General features: G+C 38.4%; 1 protein-coding gene across 1 annotated transcript in view; it reads right to left on the reverse strand.

The window, feature by feature from the left end:
* The window catches only part of CERS1 (ceramide synthase 1), a 92,132-nt gene that overhangs the window by 20,753 nt on the left and 50,980 nt on the right, over positions 1–20,399 (reverse strand). The window lies entirely within an intron of this gene.

Here is a 20,399-nt window from a genome sequence, read left to right on the forward strand (position 1 = left end):
AGGGATGAGAGAGTCAGAGGGGGAGGAAGAGAGACAGAGAGAGACATGGGGGAGAACAACACATAAGGAGAGAGATGGATAGAGAGACACACACACACACATATAAGGGGGGGGGGAGACCACTGCATTTTTAAGTAATAAAACAGCAGAGCTACAGAGAGTTCATAAAGTGAGACTATAATTTAGTGTGAAGTACAGAGGCAAGCTGCTAAGTTAGTGGGTGTAAATTTTGAGTAAACAAAATACAAAAACGATCCTTTGCTGTAAAAGAGTAAAAAAAAAACACTAAACCACATTCATTAAATTATCATTTTCACTAACAGAATCCCTTTCAGTAAAATCTTACTTTAATAAGATGCGGCTGAAACACTGCTCTCTCTGCCTCTCTTCCTGCTCTGTATAAGGATTCAGGAAGTGACAGTGGCACATTCCACTGCACTTAGAGGGGAAGAACAGAACTCTCTTTTTCACTTTAGAAAAGCTAGCAGGTTCACAGGACAGCAACAAAATATATGAAAGTTGTTTTTTTCTGTTTTTGTTTTGTTTTATATGATTTAACTTCCAGCCCCAACCCTAAGTTCCACTTACTAATGCCTCTCACTGGATTGGTTCAGCCCAAATAGGACTGCCTCAAATAAGCAGTTAATGGGCCATGCAATGATCTTAACCACTTTCATCCAGTAGGTGGTGCAGCATGTTGTGTAATGGTGGGCAGACCTGCTTGTGCCTCTCCATTGCACAACATATAGCTGTGGGGGGGAAAATGCTGGGGGGAAAAAAATACGTTTTTTTTTTTTTTAAAGCCAATAAAAAAAAAATATATATATTTTTGCCCATATGAGGGGTGAAGCACTGCCTCACCTGCCTCTAGTGACTGCACATCACTTCACACACATTGTCATTGGCTCATCAGATGTATACCCCTAGCTCCCAGTAGTGCATTGCTGCTCTGCAGCTGACTATAGCTTTGTGTGTAACCCCTCTACAAGAGGTTAAACACATAGTTATATGGAAACAATGGAGTAATAATAATAATATGCTCTTCCATATCAGACTATGTTCTTTGAGAAGAAAGTTGTTTGCTTTGTAGATACATTTAGAAGCAAACAACATTACAATTACAACAAAAAAAGAAAATATATATTAAATAAATAGGTATGTATAAGAGATAAAATATATATTATGTGCATGACCAGATGACCAGAGCTAACATTAATTACTGTGCATTATTCAAGTACCTGAGTCTACATTAAAGGGATATGCAGATACAACATGCACATTTAAAAGACTTTTCAATTTACTTGTATTATTAGGTCTACTTTCTTTTGGTATCCTTTGTTAAAACGCACCCCTAGGTAAGCTCAGGAAGAGCAAGGCACAACTAACTGCAAGGCAGCTGGTAACTGGTGGCTACACACATATGCCTCTTGTCATTGGCTATGTTCTAGTAGTGCAACAGAGCAGTAACAAAAAGCTCTAACATTTTCTCACTGCACTTTTAACAGGGCCAGACTGGGAAATCCTTTCAGCCGTTAAAAAATGTTTGAAGCACCAGAACCCCACCGCCCCGGCCTTACCTTCACCTCCCCCCTACATTGCCTAGGACTTTTTTTGCCTCTACAGACCCCCACACCCTTATCAGGAGCCGAGTAGCCTTGAAGAAATGCGCTACATATGCGCACAAGGCTCACTCTTTGAGCTCCCTGATGAAGGATGCAGCCCACTGGACCGCTGGGAAAAGTCACAGGAACCCAGTGGGCAAGCCGGCACTGACTTTTATGTCCCTTTAATGTATGTAATTGTCATACAGGTAAAAAAAATCCTTCATCCAATCTCCTCGGGCTCATAAAAGATTTGGATTTCGGCATAGTTTGGATTTCCGAATATTTGTATATTTGCATCTGTAAAATGGGACAGTTTGGAGAGGGGATAGGATCAAGTGTATTAACCCCTTCCTGCAGGTACAAATTTGTTACAGAGGAGAAGTCTCAGGCTCAAAGGCAACCATTCAACCATTCATTGGATTTAATTTGCTTTCATTAACCAAAGTGTATAGATTATAAACATATAAATACAGTGTATGTGTGTGTGTATAAAACAATATAAATTGTTTTGGGGGTGGAAGTCTTGGTGAGTTCCCACACTTTTTTTAGTAGGACTTGTCCCCTGCGCTAGGCACATAGTGCAGAATTATTTAACACTATATAAGTGCTAGCTTTATACAACCTAATATATCCGGTAAATTTTTATAAAAAAACAGGGTTTTCCAGACCAACCCTCTGTGCTCTACTGAGCAGGTCTGGTTTTCCCTCAGAGCGCATCTGGCCAGCTGTCTAGTAACAGCCCGGCCCGACTGCGCCATTACACTTAATGCAGCTCACTCAGTAGAGCACAGAGGGCGGGTCTGGAAAACCCTGTTTTTTTATAAAATCCGCTCACATTATTTTGTAGGTTTACTGGCACTTTAACCCAAAAAAATTATCCCCATTAAATTATTCCCAATGATCTTTTTTACCTGCTAGAGTGTATTAAATTGGTTACAAGTAGCTCCTTTACTCCTATTTCAGCATTTAAACTAGCTGATTTAGTCTGTGGTATAGCCACCTATACTGAAAGTTTAGATAGTGGAGTATACGCTATTGACAAGCCTAAGTAAACACAGCCAGCAGAAGAAGTTACACTCTCAGTGGGATGCAGATAGTTAAGTAATAAAATGATAATTTCCCATTGTGCTCTGTATATATTGAGCTTTGGTGTTCCAGACAAATATAAGATAAGGAAGCAAGTCTGTGTACACAATGTGATAACATAATGAGATCTGATATAACCTTTAAGTTCAACCCATTGTAATAAGCTGTGGTTTCAAATCACAAAACCAGCTACTTCATATACACAAATAAACCTGAAAATGCAATTTCTCAAATATTTTATACTCTACAGCTGGTACAGTCATTTAAAATACATTAATGGAAAAACAATTTTACAGTATACTGTCCCTGTCAGTACAGCAGAACGGCTAGGACGTTCCATGTCATCCTAATGGTTCTAAAGCCCAGTAAACAATATCTTATCTTATTTAGACAATATTTACATGTCATTACACAGCTTATACATGTTACCTAACGGCATTTTTATATAATTTGTAATATTTTTCTATAGATAGTACCATCAGAATTATAGTACAGCACTGTAATCAGAAAAGTAATAGTTAATGTTTTTAATAATTTAGATTATTATTATTTGAATTTTAAACAAAAGACACAAGCAGAGAAGATTGTAGGAATCAAAAAGAGAGAAAAAGTCCAGCACTCCAGCTAAAATATCAACAACCTTTTTGGGACAAAGACTCCATCAGTGTTGCAAATGGTAAAACATGCATCTTACGCATTTCGGATTTATGCCTTAATCATAGATGCTTATACATTGTTACAAACACAGGTGTATTTAAAAGCAATATCCACTCACTATTGGTTAAACACATGTCACATGATTAACTAGTTTGACAACTTATCAATGTGAAAAGACTTTTCAACGACAAAATGTTGAATGTTGAACCACTCTACTTAAGCAGAACCAAATACAGGTATAGTATACTATTGTAAACATATTAAAGGGACAGTCTAGTCCAAAAAAAACTTTTATGATTCAAATAGAGGATGTAATTTTAAACAATTTTCCAATTTACTTTTATCACCATTTTTGCTTTGTTCTCTTGGTATTCTTAATTGAAAGCTAAACCTAGGAGGTTCATATACTAATTTCTAAGCCCTTGAAGGCTGCCTCTTCTCTCAGGGAATTTTGAATTTTGACAGTTTTTCACCACTAGAGGGTGTTAGTTTATGTGTGTCATATAGATAACACTGTGCTCACGCACGTGGAGTTCAGGTGAGCCAGCTCTGATTGGCTAAAATTAATGTCTGTCAAAAGAACTGAAATAAGGGGTGTCAGTATTCAGAGGCTTAGATACAAGGTAATCACAGAGGTAACAATTATATTAATATAACTGTTGGTTGTGCAAAACTAGGGAATAGCTAATAGAGAGATTATCTATCTTTTTTAAACTATAAAAATTCTGGTGTAGACTGTCCCTTTAAAGGAAAGAGTAAACAAACAAACCTATCCCATTGCATACAAGCTGCATAATATTAGGAAGTATCCGACCTCTAAATGTACTTATGTTATGTATTAAAACTCTACTGGAGTGTAAAATTCTTAGCGTGTATGCCGTCTATACTCAGTTACAAACAATGTAAGAAGTGTTTATTTATATTTTTAAATTGGAGATGTATGTCCGATTCCCCCTGTATACATGTAATAAAATACAGACAATAGTAGTAATACAGAACCAACTAAAAGTGACAGAGCAATTTAATTGCTGCTTATTAATGTCACAATACGAACCATCTTGAATGATTACACTCTTACTGGTGATATACCCAATTTTGCTACCTTTCATCAACATTAGGAGTGAAAATGTCATAAAGTTTCATATTTATATCACTCTTACTGGTGATCAACCTACTGTTGTTGCAGTTATGCGGAATAGAAGGAGGGGATAATTTCTAGGTCAGGAGAGGCTTTGAAAAAAATTCCATTTATCTTATATCAACAAACGGTCCTATATTGAACCTTTATTCCACTCCTGATGACCATACCTTCCTGTTATGAGGATTCTATAATGATATAATAATATATCATGTGTATAACCTGATATGTGTGAGTAAACTCAGTACATCTTAATATATACAAATACATAGATAAAGAGAAGGATTTCTCTGATAAACATGAGAGTGGATTATTTGATGTCATTCTATCACATACCATTGATGTGTTACCACCAAGATTGTATATATGATGTATGTGTAATACTCTAGTCTTATCCACTACTTATATATATCGAAAACCATATTCAATCCAACATTTCTAGGAATATGTATTTGTTTTAACCCCAAGGAGACGTTTCAAACATCTTATTTGCTATACACAGTTCCGCTCCTTTAGAGCATTGAGTAATGAATGAGTTCTTTTTTCTGTGAGAGGAGATTGTAACTTACTGGTGGAGAAACACTGAACTTTGAGAATTTTATTTAAATAATAATAATAATAATAATGAAAATGGCTGAGTAAAATAATAATAATAATGAAAATGGCTGAGTAATTCTCAATTTGTATCTGTATTTCCAGGGAAGAGTTAATTAGATTTGCGTGAGTTTTTAAAATGGTTATTACTGTATTTATTTCTTATCAGTAGATATGAGCATTGGGGAAAACTAAACTATATCCTCCCATGGGTCTCATCTCAGTAAGTGTGTAACAAGGGCATCAGGAGTCCCTTTGGGCATTTGTGGCACTGATCCAGCAGTGCTATGTGTGTCAGCAAATAGCTTGTAGTAGGTGATCCAAACACGAACGGTCATTTCTCAGGAATGGGGCGATGACTGGGCTGTTTTATTAGATCAGATATTAAGCACTGCAGTCTGTGCACTCTCTTCCTTTCATTCCCAGCATGCACGTGATGTGAATAAGGGCCATAATCTCTCTTTATGCAGCTAAAAGATGGGAATGAGAAGACAAGCAAATAAACATGTTCCTGTGGGACACAATAACCTTACACCTGCTACCTGTATTTGCCTAACACACTATACTAAAGCACATTGGCTTTACTAGGTCTACTGATCTTTTTGCAGGATCTTTCACCGATGGATCAGTCGAAATTAAACTTGCATGAGTCCGACAGAGTGTACAGTTTTAAAAAGAACAACTTACAGGTATACCTCACTTTACAGCGCTTCACTTTACAGCGATTCGCTAATACAGCGCTTTGTGGAGCTGAAGTTCAACCTCCAAGGATTTTGAAACAGTGCTATAATCATCGTGAGATTGCTAGAAAAGTGAATGGCACCATTTTGTTATGCTTAGTTCACTCTGTTTATAGCATTGCAGTGCAATCTGTGTCTCAGTGCTATAGTCTGGCAAATTTTACTACAGTAATTGTCACAATTTTACAGGTACAGTATTTATTGAATACTAATTGAATACTTGCTGTGCTAGTGTTAAACTAAACATAGCACTATTGCACACCTAATATATGTTAGTTCAAACATGTTTTCCGGATTTTAAACACTGAAAAGAAAGCTAAAACTGCCTTGTTTCACTTTAAGGCGGTTTTCACTTTACAGCGGGGCTCCGGTCCCTAACCCGCTGTATGAGTGGGGTATACCTGTATAGTATATCCAGTTTAACTCTTTCACACCTTTTGAAATGTAGCTCCTTTTCATGAGAGCATACTTAGGCCTAGATTTAGAGTTCGGCGGTAAAAGGGCTGTTAACGCTCCGCTGGTTTTTTTCTGGCCGCACCATAAATTTAACTCTGGTATCGAGAGTTCAAACAAATGCTGCGTTAGGCTCCAAAAAAGGAGCGTAGAGCATTTTTACCGCAAATGCAACTCTCGATACCAGAGTTGCTTACGGACGCGGCCGGCATCAAAAACGTGCTCGTGCACGATTCTCCCATAGGAAACAATGGGGCTGTTTGAGCTGAAAAAAAACCTAACACCTGCAAAAAAGCAGCGTTCAGCTCCTAACGCAGCCCCATTGTTTCCTATGGGGAAACACCTCCTAAGTCTGCACCTAACACCCTAACATGTACCCCGAGTCTAAACACCCCTAACCTTACACTTATTAACCCCTAATCTGCCGCGCCCGCTATCGCTGACCCCTGCATTACACTTTTAACCCCTAATCTGCCGCTCCGTAAACCGCCGCCACCTACGTTATCCCTATGTACCCCTAATCTGCTGCCCTAACATCGCCGACCCCTATGTTATATTTATTAACCCCTAATCTGCCCCCCACAACGTCGCCGACACCTACCTACACTTATTAACCCCTAATCTGCCGAGCGGACCTGAGCGCTACTATAATAAAGTTATTAACCCCTAATCCGCCTCACTAACCCTATCATAAATAGTATTAACCCCTAATCTGCCCTCCCTAACATCGCCGACACCTACCTTCAATTATTAACCCCTAATCTGCCGACCGGAGCTCACCGCTATTCTAATAAATGTATTAACCCCTAAAGCTAAGTCTAACCCTAACACTAACACCCCCCTAAGTTAAATATAATTTTTATCTAACGAAATAAATTAACTCTTATTAAATAAATAATTCCTATTTAAAGCTAAATACTTACCTGTAAAATAAATCCTAATATAGCTACAATATAAATTATAATTATATTATACCTATTTTAGGATTAATATTTATTTTACAGGCAACTTTGTAATTATTTTAACCAGGTACAATAGCTATTAAATAGTTAAGAACTATTTAATAGTTACCTAGTTAAAATAATTACAAATTTACCTGTAAAATAAATCCTAACCTAAGATATAATTAAACCTAACACTACCCTATCAATAAAATAATTAAATAAACTACCTACAATTACCTACAATTAACCAAACACTACACTATCAATAAATTAATTAAACACAATTGCTACAAATAAATAAAATTAAATAAACTATCTAAAGTACAAAAAATAAAAAAGAACTAAGTTACAGAAAATAATAAAATATTTACAAACATAAGAAAAATATTACAACAATTTTAAACTAATTACACCTACTCTAAGCCCCCTAATAAAATAACAAAGCCCCCCAAAATAAAAAATTCCCTACCCTATTCTAAAATACAAATATTACAAGCTCTTTTACCTTACCAGCCCTGAACAGGGCCCTTTGCGGGGCATGCCCCAAGAATTTCAGCTCTTTTGCCTGTAAAAAAAAACATACAATACCCCCCCCCCAACATTACAACCCACCACCCACATACCCCTAATCTAACCCAAACCCCCCTTAAATAAACCTAACACTACCCCCCTGATGATCTTCCTACCTTGTCTTCACCATGCCAGGTTCACCGATCCGTCCTGGCTCCAAGATCTTCATCCAACCCAAGCGGGGGCTAGACATCCACTGAAGAAGTCCAGAAGAGGGTCCAAAGTCTTCCTCCTATCCGGCAAGAAGAGGACATCCGGACCGGCAAACATCTTCTCCAAGCGGCATCTTCTATCTTCTTCCATCCGATGACGACCGGCTCCATCTTGAAGACCTCCAGCGCGGATCCATCCTCTTCTTCCGACGACTAGACGACGAATGACGGTTCCTTTAAGGGACGTCATCCAAGATGGCGTCCCTCGAATTCCGATTGGCTGATAGGATTCTATCAGCCAATCGGAATTAAGGTAGGAATTTTCTGATTGGCTGATGGAATCAGCCAATCAGAATATAGTTCAATCCGATTGGCTGATCCAATCAGCCAATCAGATTGAGCTCGCATTCTATTGGCTGATCGGAACAGCCAATAGAATGCGAGCTCAATCTGATTGGCTGATTGGATCAGCCAATCGGATTGAACTATATTCTGATTGGCTGATTCCATCAGCCAATCAGAAAATTCCTACCTTAATTCCGATTGGCTGATAGAATCCTATCAGCCAATCGGAATTCGAGGGACGCCATCTTGGATGACGTCCCTTAAAGGAACCGTCATTCGTCGTCTAGTCGTCGGAAGAAGAGGATGGATCCGCGCTGGAGGTCTTCAAGATGGAGCCGGTCGTCATCGGATGGAAGAAGATAGAAGATGCCGCTTGGAGAAGATGTTTGCCGGTCCGGATGTCCTCTTCTTGCCGGATAGGAGGAAGACTTTGGACCCTCTTCTGGACTTCTTCAGTGGATGTCTAGCCCCCGCTTGGGTTGGATGAAGATCTTGGAGCCAGGACGGATCGGTGAACCTGGCATGGTGAAGACAAGGTAGGAAGATCATCAGGGGGGTAGTGTTAGGTTTATTTAAGGGGGGTTTGGGTTAGATTAGGGGTATGTGGGTGGTGGGTTGTAATGTTGGGGGGGGGGTATTGTATGTTTTTTTTTACAGGCAAAAGAGCTGAAATTCTTGGGGCATGCCCCGCAAAGGGCCCTGTTCAGGGCTGGTAAGGTAAAAGAGCTTGTAATATTTGTATTTTAGAATAGGGTAGGGAATTTTTTATTTTGGGGGGCTTTGTTATTTTATTAGGGGGCTTAGAGTAGGTGTAATTAGTTTAAAATTGTTGTAATATTTTTCTTATGTTTGTAAATATTTTATTATTTTCTGTAACTTAGTTCTTTTTTATTTTTTGTACTTTAGATAGTTTATTTAATTTTATTTAGTTGTAGCAATTGTGTTTAATTAATTTATTGATAGTGTAGTGTTAGGTTAATTGTAGGTAATTGTAGGTAGTTTATTTAATTATTTTATTGATAGGGTAGTGTTAGGTTTAATTATATCTTAGGTTAGGATTTATTTTACAGGTAAGTATTTAGCTTTAAATAGGAATTATTTATTTAATAAGAGTTAATTTATTTCGTTAGATAAAAATTATATTTAACTTAGGGGGGTGTTAGTGTTAGGGTTAGACTTAGCTTTAGGGGTTAATACATTTATTAGAATAGCGGTGAGCTCCGGTCGGCAGATTAGGGGTTAATAATTGAAGGTAGGTGTCGGCGATGTTAGGGAGGGCAGATTAGGGGTTAATACTATTTATGATAGGGTTAGTGAGGCGGATTAGGGGTTAATAACTTTATTATAGTAGCGCTCAGGTCCGCTCGGCAGATTAGGGGTTAATAAGTGTAGGTAGGTGTCGGCGACGTTGTGGGGGGCAGATTAGGGGTTAATAAATATAACATAGGGGTCGGCGATGTTAGGGGTAGCAGATTAGGGGTACATAGGGATAACGTAGGTGGCGGCGATTTGCGGTCGGAAGATTAGGGGTTAATTATTTTAAGTAGCTTGCGGCGACGTTGTGGGGGGCAAGTTAGGGGTTAATAGATATAATACAGGGGTCGGCGGTGTTAGGGGCAGCAGATTAGGGGTACATAAGTATAACGTAGGTGGCGGTCGGCAGATTAGGGGTTAAAAATTTTAATCGAGTGGCGGCGATGTGGGGGGACCTCGGTTTAGGGGTACATAGGTAGTTTATGGGTGTTAGTGTACTTTAGGGTACAGTAGTTAAGAGCTTTATAAACCGGCGTTAGCCAGAAAGCTCTTAACTCCTGCTGGCCTAGATTTAGAGTTCGGCGGTAGCCGTCAAAACCAGCGTTAGAGGCTCCTAACGCTGGTTTTGGGCGCCCGCTGGTATTTGGAGTCAGTGATTAAAGGGTCTAACGCTCACTTTTCAGCCGCGACTTTTCCATACCGCAGATCCCCCTACGCCATTTGCGTAGCCTATCTTTTCAATGGGATCTTTCTAACGCTGGTATTTAGAGTCGTTTCTGCAGTGAGCGTTAGAGCTCTAACGACAAGATTCCAGCCGCCTGAAAATAGCAGGAGTTAAGAGCTTTCTGGCTAACGCCGGTTTATAAAGCTCTTAACTACTGTACCCTAAAGTACACTAACACCCATAAACTACCTATGTACCCCTAAACCGAGGTCCCCCCACATCGCCGCCACTCGATTAAAATTTTTAACCCCTAATCTGCCGACCGCCACCTACGTTATACTTATGTACCCCTAATCTGCTGCCCCTAACACCGCCGACCCCTGTATTATATCTATTAACCCCTAACTTGCCCCCCACAACGTCGCCGCAAGCTACTTAAAATAATTAACCCCTAATCTTCCGACCGCAAATCGCCGCCACCTACGTTATCCCTATGTACCCCTAATCTGCTACCCCTAACATCGCCGACCCCTATGTTATATTTATTAACCCCTAATCTGCCCCCCACAACGTCGCCGACACCTACCTACACTTATTAACCCCTAATCTGCCGAGCGGACCTGAGCGCTACTATAATAAAGTTATTAACCCCTAATCCGCCTCACTAACCCTATCATAAATAGTATTAACCCCTAATCTGCCCTCCCTAACATCGCCGACACCTACCTTCAATTATTAACCCCTAATCTGCCGACCGGAGCTCACCGCTATTCTAATAAATGTATTAACCCCTAAAGCTAAGTCTAACCCTAACACTAACACCCCCCTAAGTTAAATATAATTTTTATCTAACGAAATAAATTAACTCTTATTAAATAAATAATTCCTATTTAAAGCTAAATACTTACCTGTAAAATAAATCCTAACCTAAGATATAATTAAACCTAACACTACCCTATCAATAAAATAATTAAATAAACTACCTACAATTACCTACAATTAACCTAACACTACACTATCAATAAATTAATTAAACACAATTGCTACAAATAAATAAAATTAAATAAACTATCTAAAGTACAAAAAATAAAAAAGAACTAAGTTACAGAAAATAATAAAATATTTACAAACATAAGAAAAATATTACAACAATTTTAAACTAATTACACCTACTCTAAGCCCCCTAATAAAATAACAAAGCCCCCCAAAATAAAAAATTCCCTACCCTATTCTAAAATACAAATATTACAAGCTCTTTTACCTTACCAGCCCTGAACAGGGCCCTTTGCGGGGCATGCCCCAAGAATTTCAGCTCTTTTGCCTGTAAAAAAAAACATACAATACCCCCCCCCCAACATTACAACCCACCACCCACATACCCCTAATCTAACCCAAACCCCCCTTAAATAAACCTAACACTACCCCCCTGATGATCTTCCTACCTTGTCTTCACCATGCCAGGTTCACCGATCCGTCCTGGCTCCAAGATCTTCATCCAACCCAAGCGGGGGCTAGACATCCACTGAAGAAGTCCAGAAGAGGGTCCAAAGTCTTCCTCCTATCCGGCAAGAAGAGGACATCCGGACCGGCAAACATCTTCTCCAAGCGGCATCTTCTATCTTCTTCCATCCGATGACGACCGGCTCCATCTTGAAGACCTCCAGCGCGGATCCATCCTCTTCTTCCGACGACTAGACGACGAATGACGGTTCCTTTAAGGGACGTCATCCAAGATGGCGTCCCTCGAATTCCGATTGGCTGATAGGATTCTATCAGCCAATCGGAATTAAGGTAGGAATTTTCTGATTGGCTGATGGAATCAGCCAATCAGAATATAGTTCAATCCGATTGGCTGATCCAATCAGCCAATCAGATTGAGCTCGCATTCTATTGGCTGTTCCGATCAGCCAATAGAATGCGAGCTCAATCTGATTGGCTGATTGGATCAGCCAATCGGATTGAACTATATTCTGATTGGCTGATTCCATCAGCCAATCAGAAAATTCCTACCTTAATTCCGATTGGCTGATAGAATCCTATCAGCCAATCGGAATTCGAGGGACGCCATCTTGGATGACGTCCCTTAAAGGAACCGTCATTCGTCGTCTAGTCGTCGGAAGAAGAGGATGGATCCGCGCTGGAGGTCTTCAAGATGGAGCCGGTCGTCATCGGATGGAAGAAGATAGAAGATGCCGCTTGGAGAAGATGTTTGCCGGTCCGGATGTCCTCTTCTTGCCGGATAGGAGGAAGACTTTGGACCCTCTTCTGGACTTCTTCAGTGGATGTCTAGCCCCCGCTTGGGTTGGATGAAGATCTTGGAGCCAGGACGGATCGGTGAACCTGGCATGGTGAAGACAAGGTAGGAAGATCATCAGGGGGGTAGTGTTAGGTTTATTTAAGGGGGGTTTGGGTTAGATTAGGGGTATGTGGGTGGTGGGTTGTAATGTTGGGGGGGGGGTATTGTATGTTTTTTTTTTACAGGCAAAAGAGCTGAAATTCTTGGGGCATGCCCCGCAAAGGGCCCTGTTCAGGGCTGGTAAGGTAAAAGAGCTTGTAATATTTGTATTTTAGAATAGGGTAGGGAATTTTTTATTTTGGGGGGCTTTGTTATTTTATTAGGGGGCTTAGAGTAGGTGTAATTAGTTTAAAATTGTTGTAATATTTTTCTTATGTTTGTAAATATTTTATTATTTTCTGTAACTTAGTTCTTTTTTATTTTTTGTACTTTAGATAGTTTATTTAATTGTATTTATTTGTAGCAATTGTGTTTAATTAATTTATTGATAGTGTAGTGTTAGGTTAATTGTAGGTAATTGTAGGTAGTTTATTTAATTATTTTATTGATAGGGTAGTGTTAGGTTTAATTATATCTTAGGTTAGGATTTATTTTACAGGTAAATTTGTAATTATTTTAACTAGGTAACTATTAAATAGTTCTTAACTATTTAATAGCTATTGTACCTGGTTAAAATAATTACAAAGTTGCCTGTAAAATAAATATTAATCCTAAAATAGGTATAATATAATTATAATTTATATTGTAGCTATATTAGGATTTATTTTACAGGTAAGTATTTAGCTTTAAATAGGAATTATTTATTTAATAAGAGTTAATTTATTTCGTTAGATAAAAATTATATTTAACTTAGGGGGGTGTTAGTGTTAGGGTTAGACTTAGCTTTAGGGGTTAATACATTTATTAGAATAGCGGTGAGCTCCGGTCGGCAGATTAGGGGTTAATAATTGAAGGTAGGTGTCGGCGATGTTAGGGAGGGCAGATTAGGGGTTAATACTATTTATGATAGGGTTAGTGAGGCGGATTAGGGGTTAATAACTTTATTATAGTAGCGCTCAGGTCCGCTCGGCAGATTAGGGGTTAATAAGTGTAGGTAGGTGTCGGCGACGTTGTGGGGGGCAGATTAGGGGTTAATAAATATAACATAGGGGTCGGCGATGTTAGGGCAGCAGATTAGGGGTACATAGGGATAACGTAGGTGGCGGCGGTTTACGGAGCGGCAGATTAGGGGTTAAAAGTGTAATGCAGGGGTCAGCGATAGCGGGGGCGGCAGATTAGGGGTTAATAAGTGTAAGGTTAGGGGTGTTTAGACTCGGGGTACATGTTAGGGTGTTAGGTGCAGACTTAGGAGGTGTTTCCCCATAGGAAACAATGGGGCTGCGTTAGGAGCTGAACGCTGCTTTTTTGCAGGTGTTAGGTTTTTTTTCAGCTCAAACAGCCCCATTGTTTCCTATGGGAGAATCGTGCACGAGCACGTTTTTGATGCCGGCCGCGTCCGTAAGCAACTCTGGTATCGAGAGTTGCATTTGCGGTAAAAATGCTCTACGCTCCTTTTTTGGAGCCTAACGCAGCATTTGTTTGAACTCTCGATACCAGAGTTAAATTTATGGTGCGGCCAGAAAAAAACCCGCGGAGCGTTAACAGCCCTTTTACCGCCGAACTCTAAATCTAGGCCGCTATTTTCAGGCGGCTGGAATCTTGTCGTTAGAGCTCTAACGCTCACTGCAGAAACGACTCTAAATACCAGCGTTAGAAAGATCCCATTGAAAAGATAGGCTACGCAAATGGCGTAGGGGGATCTGCGGTATGGAAAAGTCGCGGCTGAAAAGTGAGCGTTAGACCCTTTAATCACTGACTCCAAATACCAGCGGGCGCCCAAAACCAGCGTTAGGAGCCTCTAACGCTGGTTTTGACGGCTACCGCCGAACTCTAAATCTAGGCCTTAGATAGGTGGAGGAGAGTGCACCTGTCTTAAGAAACATATGGAAATAAGACTTTTTTGTTCACTTATGATTCAGACAGACTATGCAGTTAAAATAAGAGTTTAATTTTGACTCCCTTGTCTCTTTAAATGGGCAGTAAATTCAGAATTAAAGGGATAGTCAAGTCAAAAATAAACTTTCATGATTTAGATAGAGCATACAATTTTAGGCAACTTTTTAATTTACTGCTATTACCATTTTTTTCTCTGTTCTCTTGGTATCTTGGTAAAGCAGGAATGTAAGCTTAGAAACCGGACCATTTTTGGTTCAGCACCCTGAGTAGAGCTTGCTGATTGGTGGCTAAATTTGACAACAATCAACAAGCGTTACCCAGGTGCTAAACCAAAAATGGGCCGGCTCCTAAGCTTACATTCTTGCTTTTTCAAATAAAGATACCAAGAGAACGAAAACATTGCTAGTAGGAAGTAAATTAGAAAGTTGCTTAAAATTGCATGTTCTATCTGAATCATGAAAGTTTAACTTTGACTAGACTGTCCCTTTAAACTTTCATGAGTCAGATAGATAATGCAGTTTCAAGAGGCTTTCCAGTTTACTTTCACTATAGAATTGTTCACATTCTTTTTATTTACACATTTTCTGATGCATCCGCTACTACTGAGCATGTGCAATAGTTTACAGTGTATATAAGCCTGTGATTGGCTGATTGCTGTCACATGATAGGTGGATGGCAAATTAAAGGGACACTGAACCCAATTTTTTTCTATTGTGATTCAGATAGAGCATGCAATTTTAAGCAACTTTCTAATTTACTCCTATTATCACATTCTTTTCATTCTCTTGGTATCTTTATTTGAAATGCAAGAATGTAAGTTTAGATGCCGGCTCATTTTTTGTGAACACACTGTGTTGTTCTTGCTCATTGGTGGGTAAATTTACCTACCAATAAACAAGTGCTTTCCGTGGTTCTGAACCAACCAAATAGCTTAGATGCCTTCTTTTTCAAATAAAGAAAGCAAGAGAACGAAGAAAAATTGATAATAGGAGTAAATTAGAAAGTTGTTTAAAATTGCATGCTCTATCTGAATCACGAAAGAAAAAATTTGGGTTTAGTGTCCCTTTAAAGAAACTTTCAAAATTTGACAGAAAAAAATCGACTGCTCTTTTGAATTCAGAGTAAGTGATATTGCATTATATTTGTAGTATGTACTTGTTGATTATGCAACTCTATTGTATTTATGGTCCTTTGAATGACTGCTTTACTTGTCTGCTTATGCTTGGTACTTAGCTTTACATAAATAATGGAAGAGAATTAATGGCTATTTCTGATTAGGTGAGGCAAAAAGTGGTTTAATTTTTTAAAAATGTGAAATGTATCTAAAACATAAAAATGAAATAGGTACATACTTGCTGGACACTGTTATAGATTTTAGTTCAGGGATTGACTACCCTGGGCTCCAGGGCAACAAAAAATGGATACTAGCACCAGGTAAAAAGCCCTGCTGTAAACTATCTTCTGTGTGTTTGGCATTACATGGAAAAATAAAATGCACTTATTTGTTAGAACAAGTTATATTTGCACTAATGCCCTTAAAAGGTTTAAACACATAGCTAATGGCCCACTGGAGAACACTGATCTGATCATGACCAGGACATGACCAGTGAGTATTACAAGTTAACAGCATTGCACTCGCAAGAGCACACCTCCATAGGCTCCTATGGGAGCCTCGTTCTGATACCTTCAGAGAGGGCACAGAACCTTAGCACAGTGAAGGGGGTAAGTAGCGCTGCAATGGCAGAAATATTAAATATATATGTATATGAGTATACATATATATTTATGTGTTAATATGTGTATATAAGCATATACATATATATTTACAGTTCCCATAGACCGCAATGTAAACGTACTTTTCATTGCCATTTTTTTCTAACACCTCACTCCTGTCAACTTTACCCCCAAAATACTGCCTAGTGGAATTATTTTATTAAAAATTTAAAATGTTACAATTTTTATTTGTTAATAAAATACACTACACTGTATGTTGGGGGCATTTGGGGCACATTTATAAAATTAACCAGAGATCTGATATGATGTGTGTGTATAGGTTGTATGTGTGTGTATAGTGGTCGTATTTGTGTGTATAGGTTGTATGTGTGCGTGTAGTGTTTGTGTGTATGTCTGTGTATATAGGTTATGGGGCATATTTATCAAGCTCCCTATGGAACTTGATGCCCCTTGTTTCCGGCGAGCCTTCAGGTTCGCCGGAAACAGAAGTTATGAAGCAGCGGTCTAAAGACCGCTGCTCCTTAACTTGTCCGCCTGCTCTGAGGCTGCGGACAGAAATCAACCCAATCAAATATGCTGTCTGCATTTATCGATGTGCGGCGGACATGATACGCTACTTCTTATCATGTCCGTTTGCACATTTATAAATATGCCCCTATGTGTGTATACTACTTGTCTAAAGACCGCTGCTCCTTAACTTGTCCGCCTGCTCTGAGGCTGCGGACAGAAATCAACCCAATCAAATATGCTGTCTGCATTTATCGATGTGCGGCGGACATGATACGCTACTTCTTATCATGTCCGTTTGCACATTTATAAATATGCCCCTATGTGTGTATACTACTTGTCTAAGTGTAGTGTTTGTGGTTGTATTTGTGTGTATAGGTTGTATGTGTGCGTGTAGTGTTTGTGTGTGTTTATGTCTGTGTGTATAGGCTATGTGTGTATACTACTTGTCTAAGTGTAGTGTTTGTGGTTGTATTTGTGTGTATAGGTTGTATGTGTGCATGTAGTGTTTGTGTGTGTGTATGTCTGTGTGTATAGGCTATGTGTGTATACTACTTGTCTAAGTGTAGTGTTTGTGGTTGTATTTGTGTGTATAGGTTGTATGTGTGCATGTAGTGTTTGTGTATGTCTGTGTGTATAGGCTATGTGTGTATACTACTTGTCTAAGTGTAGTGTTGTGGTTGTATTTGTGTGTATAGGTTGTATGTGTGCATGTAGTGTTTGTGTGTGTGTATGTCTGTGTGTATAGGCTATGTGTGTATACTACTTGTCTAAGTGTAGTGGTTGTATTTGTGTGTATAGATTGCATGTGTGTGTGTGTAGTGTTTGTGTATATAGTGTGAGTATAGTGTGTGTGTTCGATGAGTGGATAAATTATATAACTAATGACAGACCACAAAAAACTACCACAGAACTTTCTAACCTTTTCAAGTGAGAATGAGATTTTCAGACCTGTCAACTTTGGAAAATTACCCATTCTTATATATCTGCTTATGCCACCAAAAGAAATATACGGCTAGATTACGAGTTGTGCGTTAAGGTAAAAAAAGCAGCGTTAACAGGTCCTAACGCTGCTTTTTTACGCCCGCTGGTATTACGAGTCTTGCAGGTATAGGTGTACCGCACACTTTTTTGGCCTTACCGCAAACCTACTTACGTAAATTTCATAAAGGCTTTTTTCTATGGGACTTCCATAGCGCCGGTATTACGAGTTTGTCCTGGGAGGCCAAAAAGTGAGCGGTACACCCTCTACCGCCAAGATTCCTAACGCATTTTAAAGTCAGTAGTTATGAGTTTTACGCTACAAAGCTGTAGCAAAAAAAACTCATAACTAAAGTTCTAAAAAGTACACTAACACCCATAAACTACCTATTAACCCCTAAACCGAGGCCCTCCTGCATCGCAAACACTAAAATAAAAATATTAACCCCTAATCTGCCGCTCCGGACATCGACACCACTTTAATAAACATATTAACCCCTAAACCGCCGCACTCCCGCCTCGCAAACATTAGTTAATTATTATTAACCCCTAATCTGCCGCCTATAACATTGACGCCACCTACATTATACTTATTAAACCCTAATCTGCCGTCCCCAACGTCGCCACCACTATTCTAAATTTATTAACCCTTTAAACCTAAATCTAACCCCAACCCTAACACCCCCTAACTTAAATATAATTTAAATAAATCTAAATAAAACTTACTATTAATAACTAAATAATTCCTATTTAAAAATAAATAATTACCTATAAAATAAACCCTAAGCTAGCTACAATATAACTAATAGTTACATTGTAGCTAGCTTAGGGTTTATTTTTATTTTACAGGCAAGTTTGTATTTATTTTAACTAGGTAGAATAGTTACTAAATAGTTATTAACTATTTAATAACAAGCTAGCTAAAATAAATACAAATTTACCTGTAAAATAAAACCTAACCTAAGTTACACTAACACCTAACACTACACTACAAGTAAATAACTTACCTAAATTAAATACAATTAAATAAATTAAATACAATTACCTAAATTACAAAAAAAAGCAAACACTAAATTACAGAAAAATAAAAAACAAATTACAAGATATTTAAACTAATTACACCTAATGGTGTGCCTGAGATCAATGTTATCTATGTGAAACACATGAACTAACGCCCTCTAGGGGTGAATAACTGTGAAAATGCTTTCAGATTAGAGGCGGCCTTCAAGGTCTAAGAAATTAGCATATGAAACTCCTAGGTTTAGCTTTCAACTAAGAATACCAAGAGAACAAAACAAAATTGGTAATAAAAGCAAATTTAAATCATGAGGTTTTTTTTTTTAGTTTTTTTTTTTTGAGTTTTTTTTTACTTGACTGTCCCTTTAATGTCTAAACCGTTGGCAACAAAAGTGAGTACACCACACTTTTTTTTTGTAGGACTTGACCCCTGCACACATCTCAATATAAACAAAAGATTACCAACATCAATGCAAATATGTGTTTTGTTTTTTTGTCTAGGGTTTATAGTGTCACATAAACGTTACATTTTTCGTGTAAATGTATTTTTATATAGATATATATTTTACTATTTATATATCACATTTATCTGTGTGTACTTTGTAAATATATGACAATCATGTGTACCTACAAACTTACAATACTATAAAACCAATACAAATATTAATTAAATAGTTATTTTAGTCAGAATATAAACACGTAATGTGTATTTCATATATAATCTATCAGGGGCATTTTTGGCCTATGCCAACAGGATTTAAAAGCAACAAATTTTGAGGGATGGTTCTAAATCATGATTCATTCCCACACCTATTTTATTGATTAAAAGAGACAACAATGTCAAAATGAAAATGTTATGATTCAGATACAACATGGAATTTTCGAAAAACTACATTTTACATCTATTATCAAATTTGCTTTCTGGCTTGGTATTCTTTGTTGAAGAGTAGGTTGAGGATCAGCAATGCACTCCTGGGAGCTAGCTGAATACATCTAGTGAGCCAGTGACAATGCACATATATTAAAGGGACAGTCAAGTCCAAATGTAACTTTCATGATTCAAACAGGGCATGTAATTTTAAACAACTTTCCAATTCACTTTTATCCCCAATTTTGCTTTGCTCTCTTGGTATTCTTAGTTGAAAGCTAAACCTAGGTAGGCTCTTATGCTAATTTCTTACACCTTGAAGGCCGCCTCTTATGTGAATGCATTTTGACAGTTTTTCACCACTAGAGGGTGTTAGTTTGTGTGTGTCATATAGATAACATTGAGCTCACGCACGTGAAGTTACCTAGGAGCCAGCCTGGATTGGCTAAAATGCAAGTCTGTCAAAATAACTGAAATAAGGGGCAGTCTGCAGAGGCTTAGATACAAGGTAATCTTTCACTTGCGTGCTATGCAGCACTAAGAGCAAGTACACAGAATTGACTTGGATTCACCTGTTACCTATCAGGTACAGAAACGCACAGGACACTGACATCCCCTCCACAGGACTTACTGGGACAGAAGCGTCACTAAAGTAAGGTATTTGGTAGCACACCACAAATAATTACACATAGAACAGAGATCTATGGGAACTTATTGATTCTATAAATGTTACACAGTAACCGGGACAATCTAGTATCTACTTATACTTAACAATTGCTACACAGTAAACGGTGTACTCT

Source organism: Bombina bombina, chromosome 2, assembly GCF_027579735.1.
Source record: "Bombina bombina isolate aBomBom1 chromosome 2, aBomBom1.pri, whole genome shotgun sequence".
Classification (NCBI taxonomy): domain Eukaryota; kingdom Metazoa; phylum Chordata; class Amphibia; order Anura; family Bombinatoridae; genus Bombina; species Bombina bombina.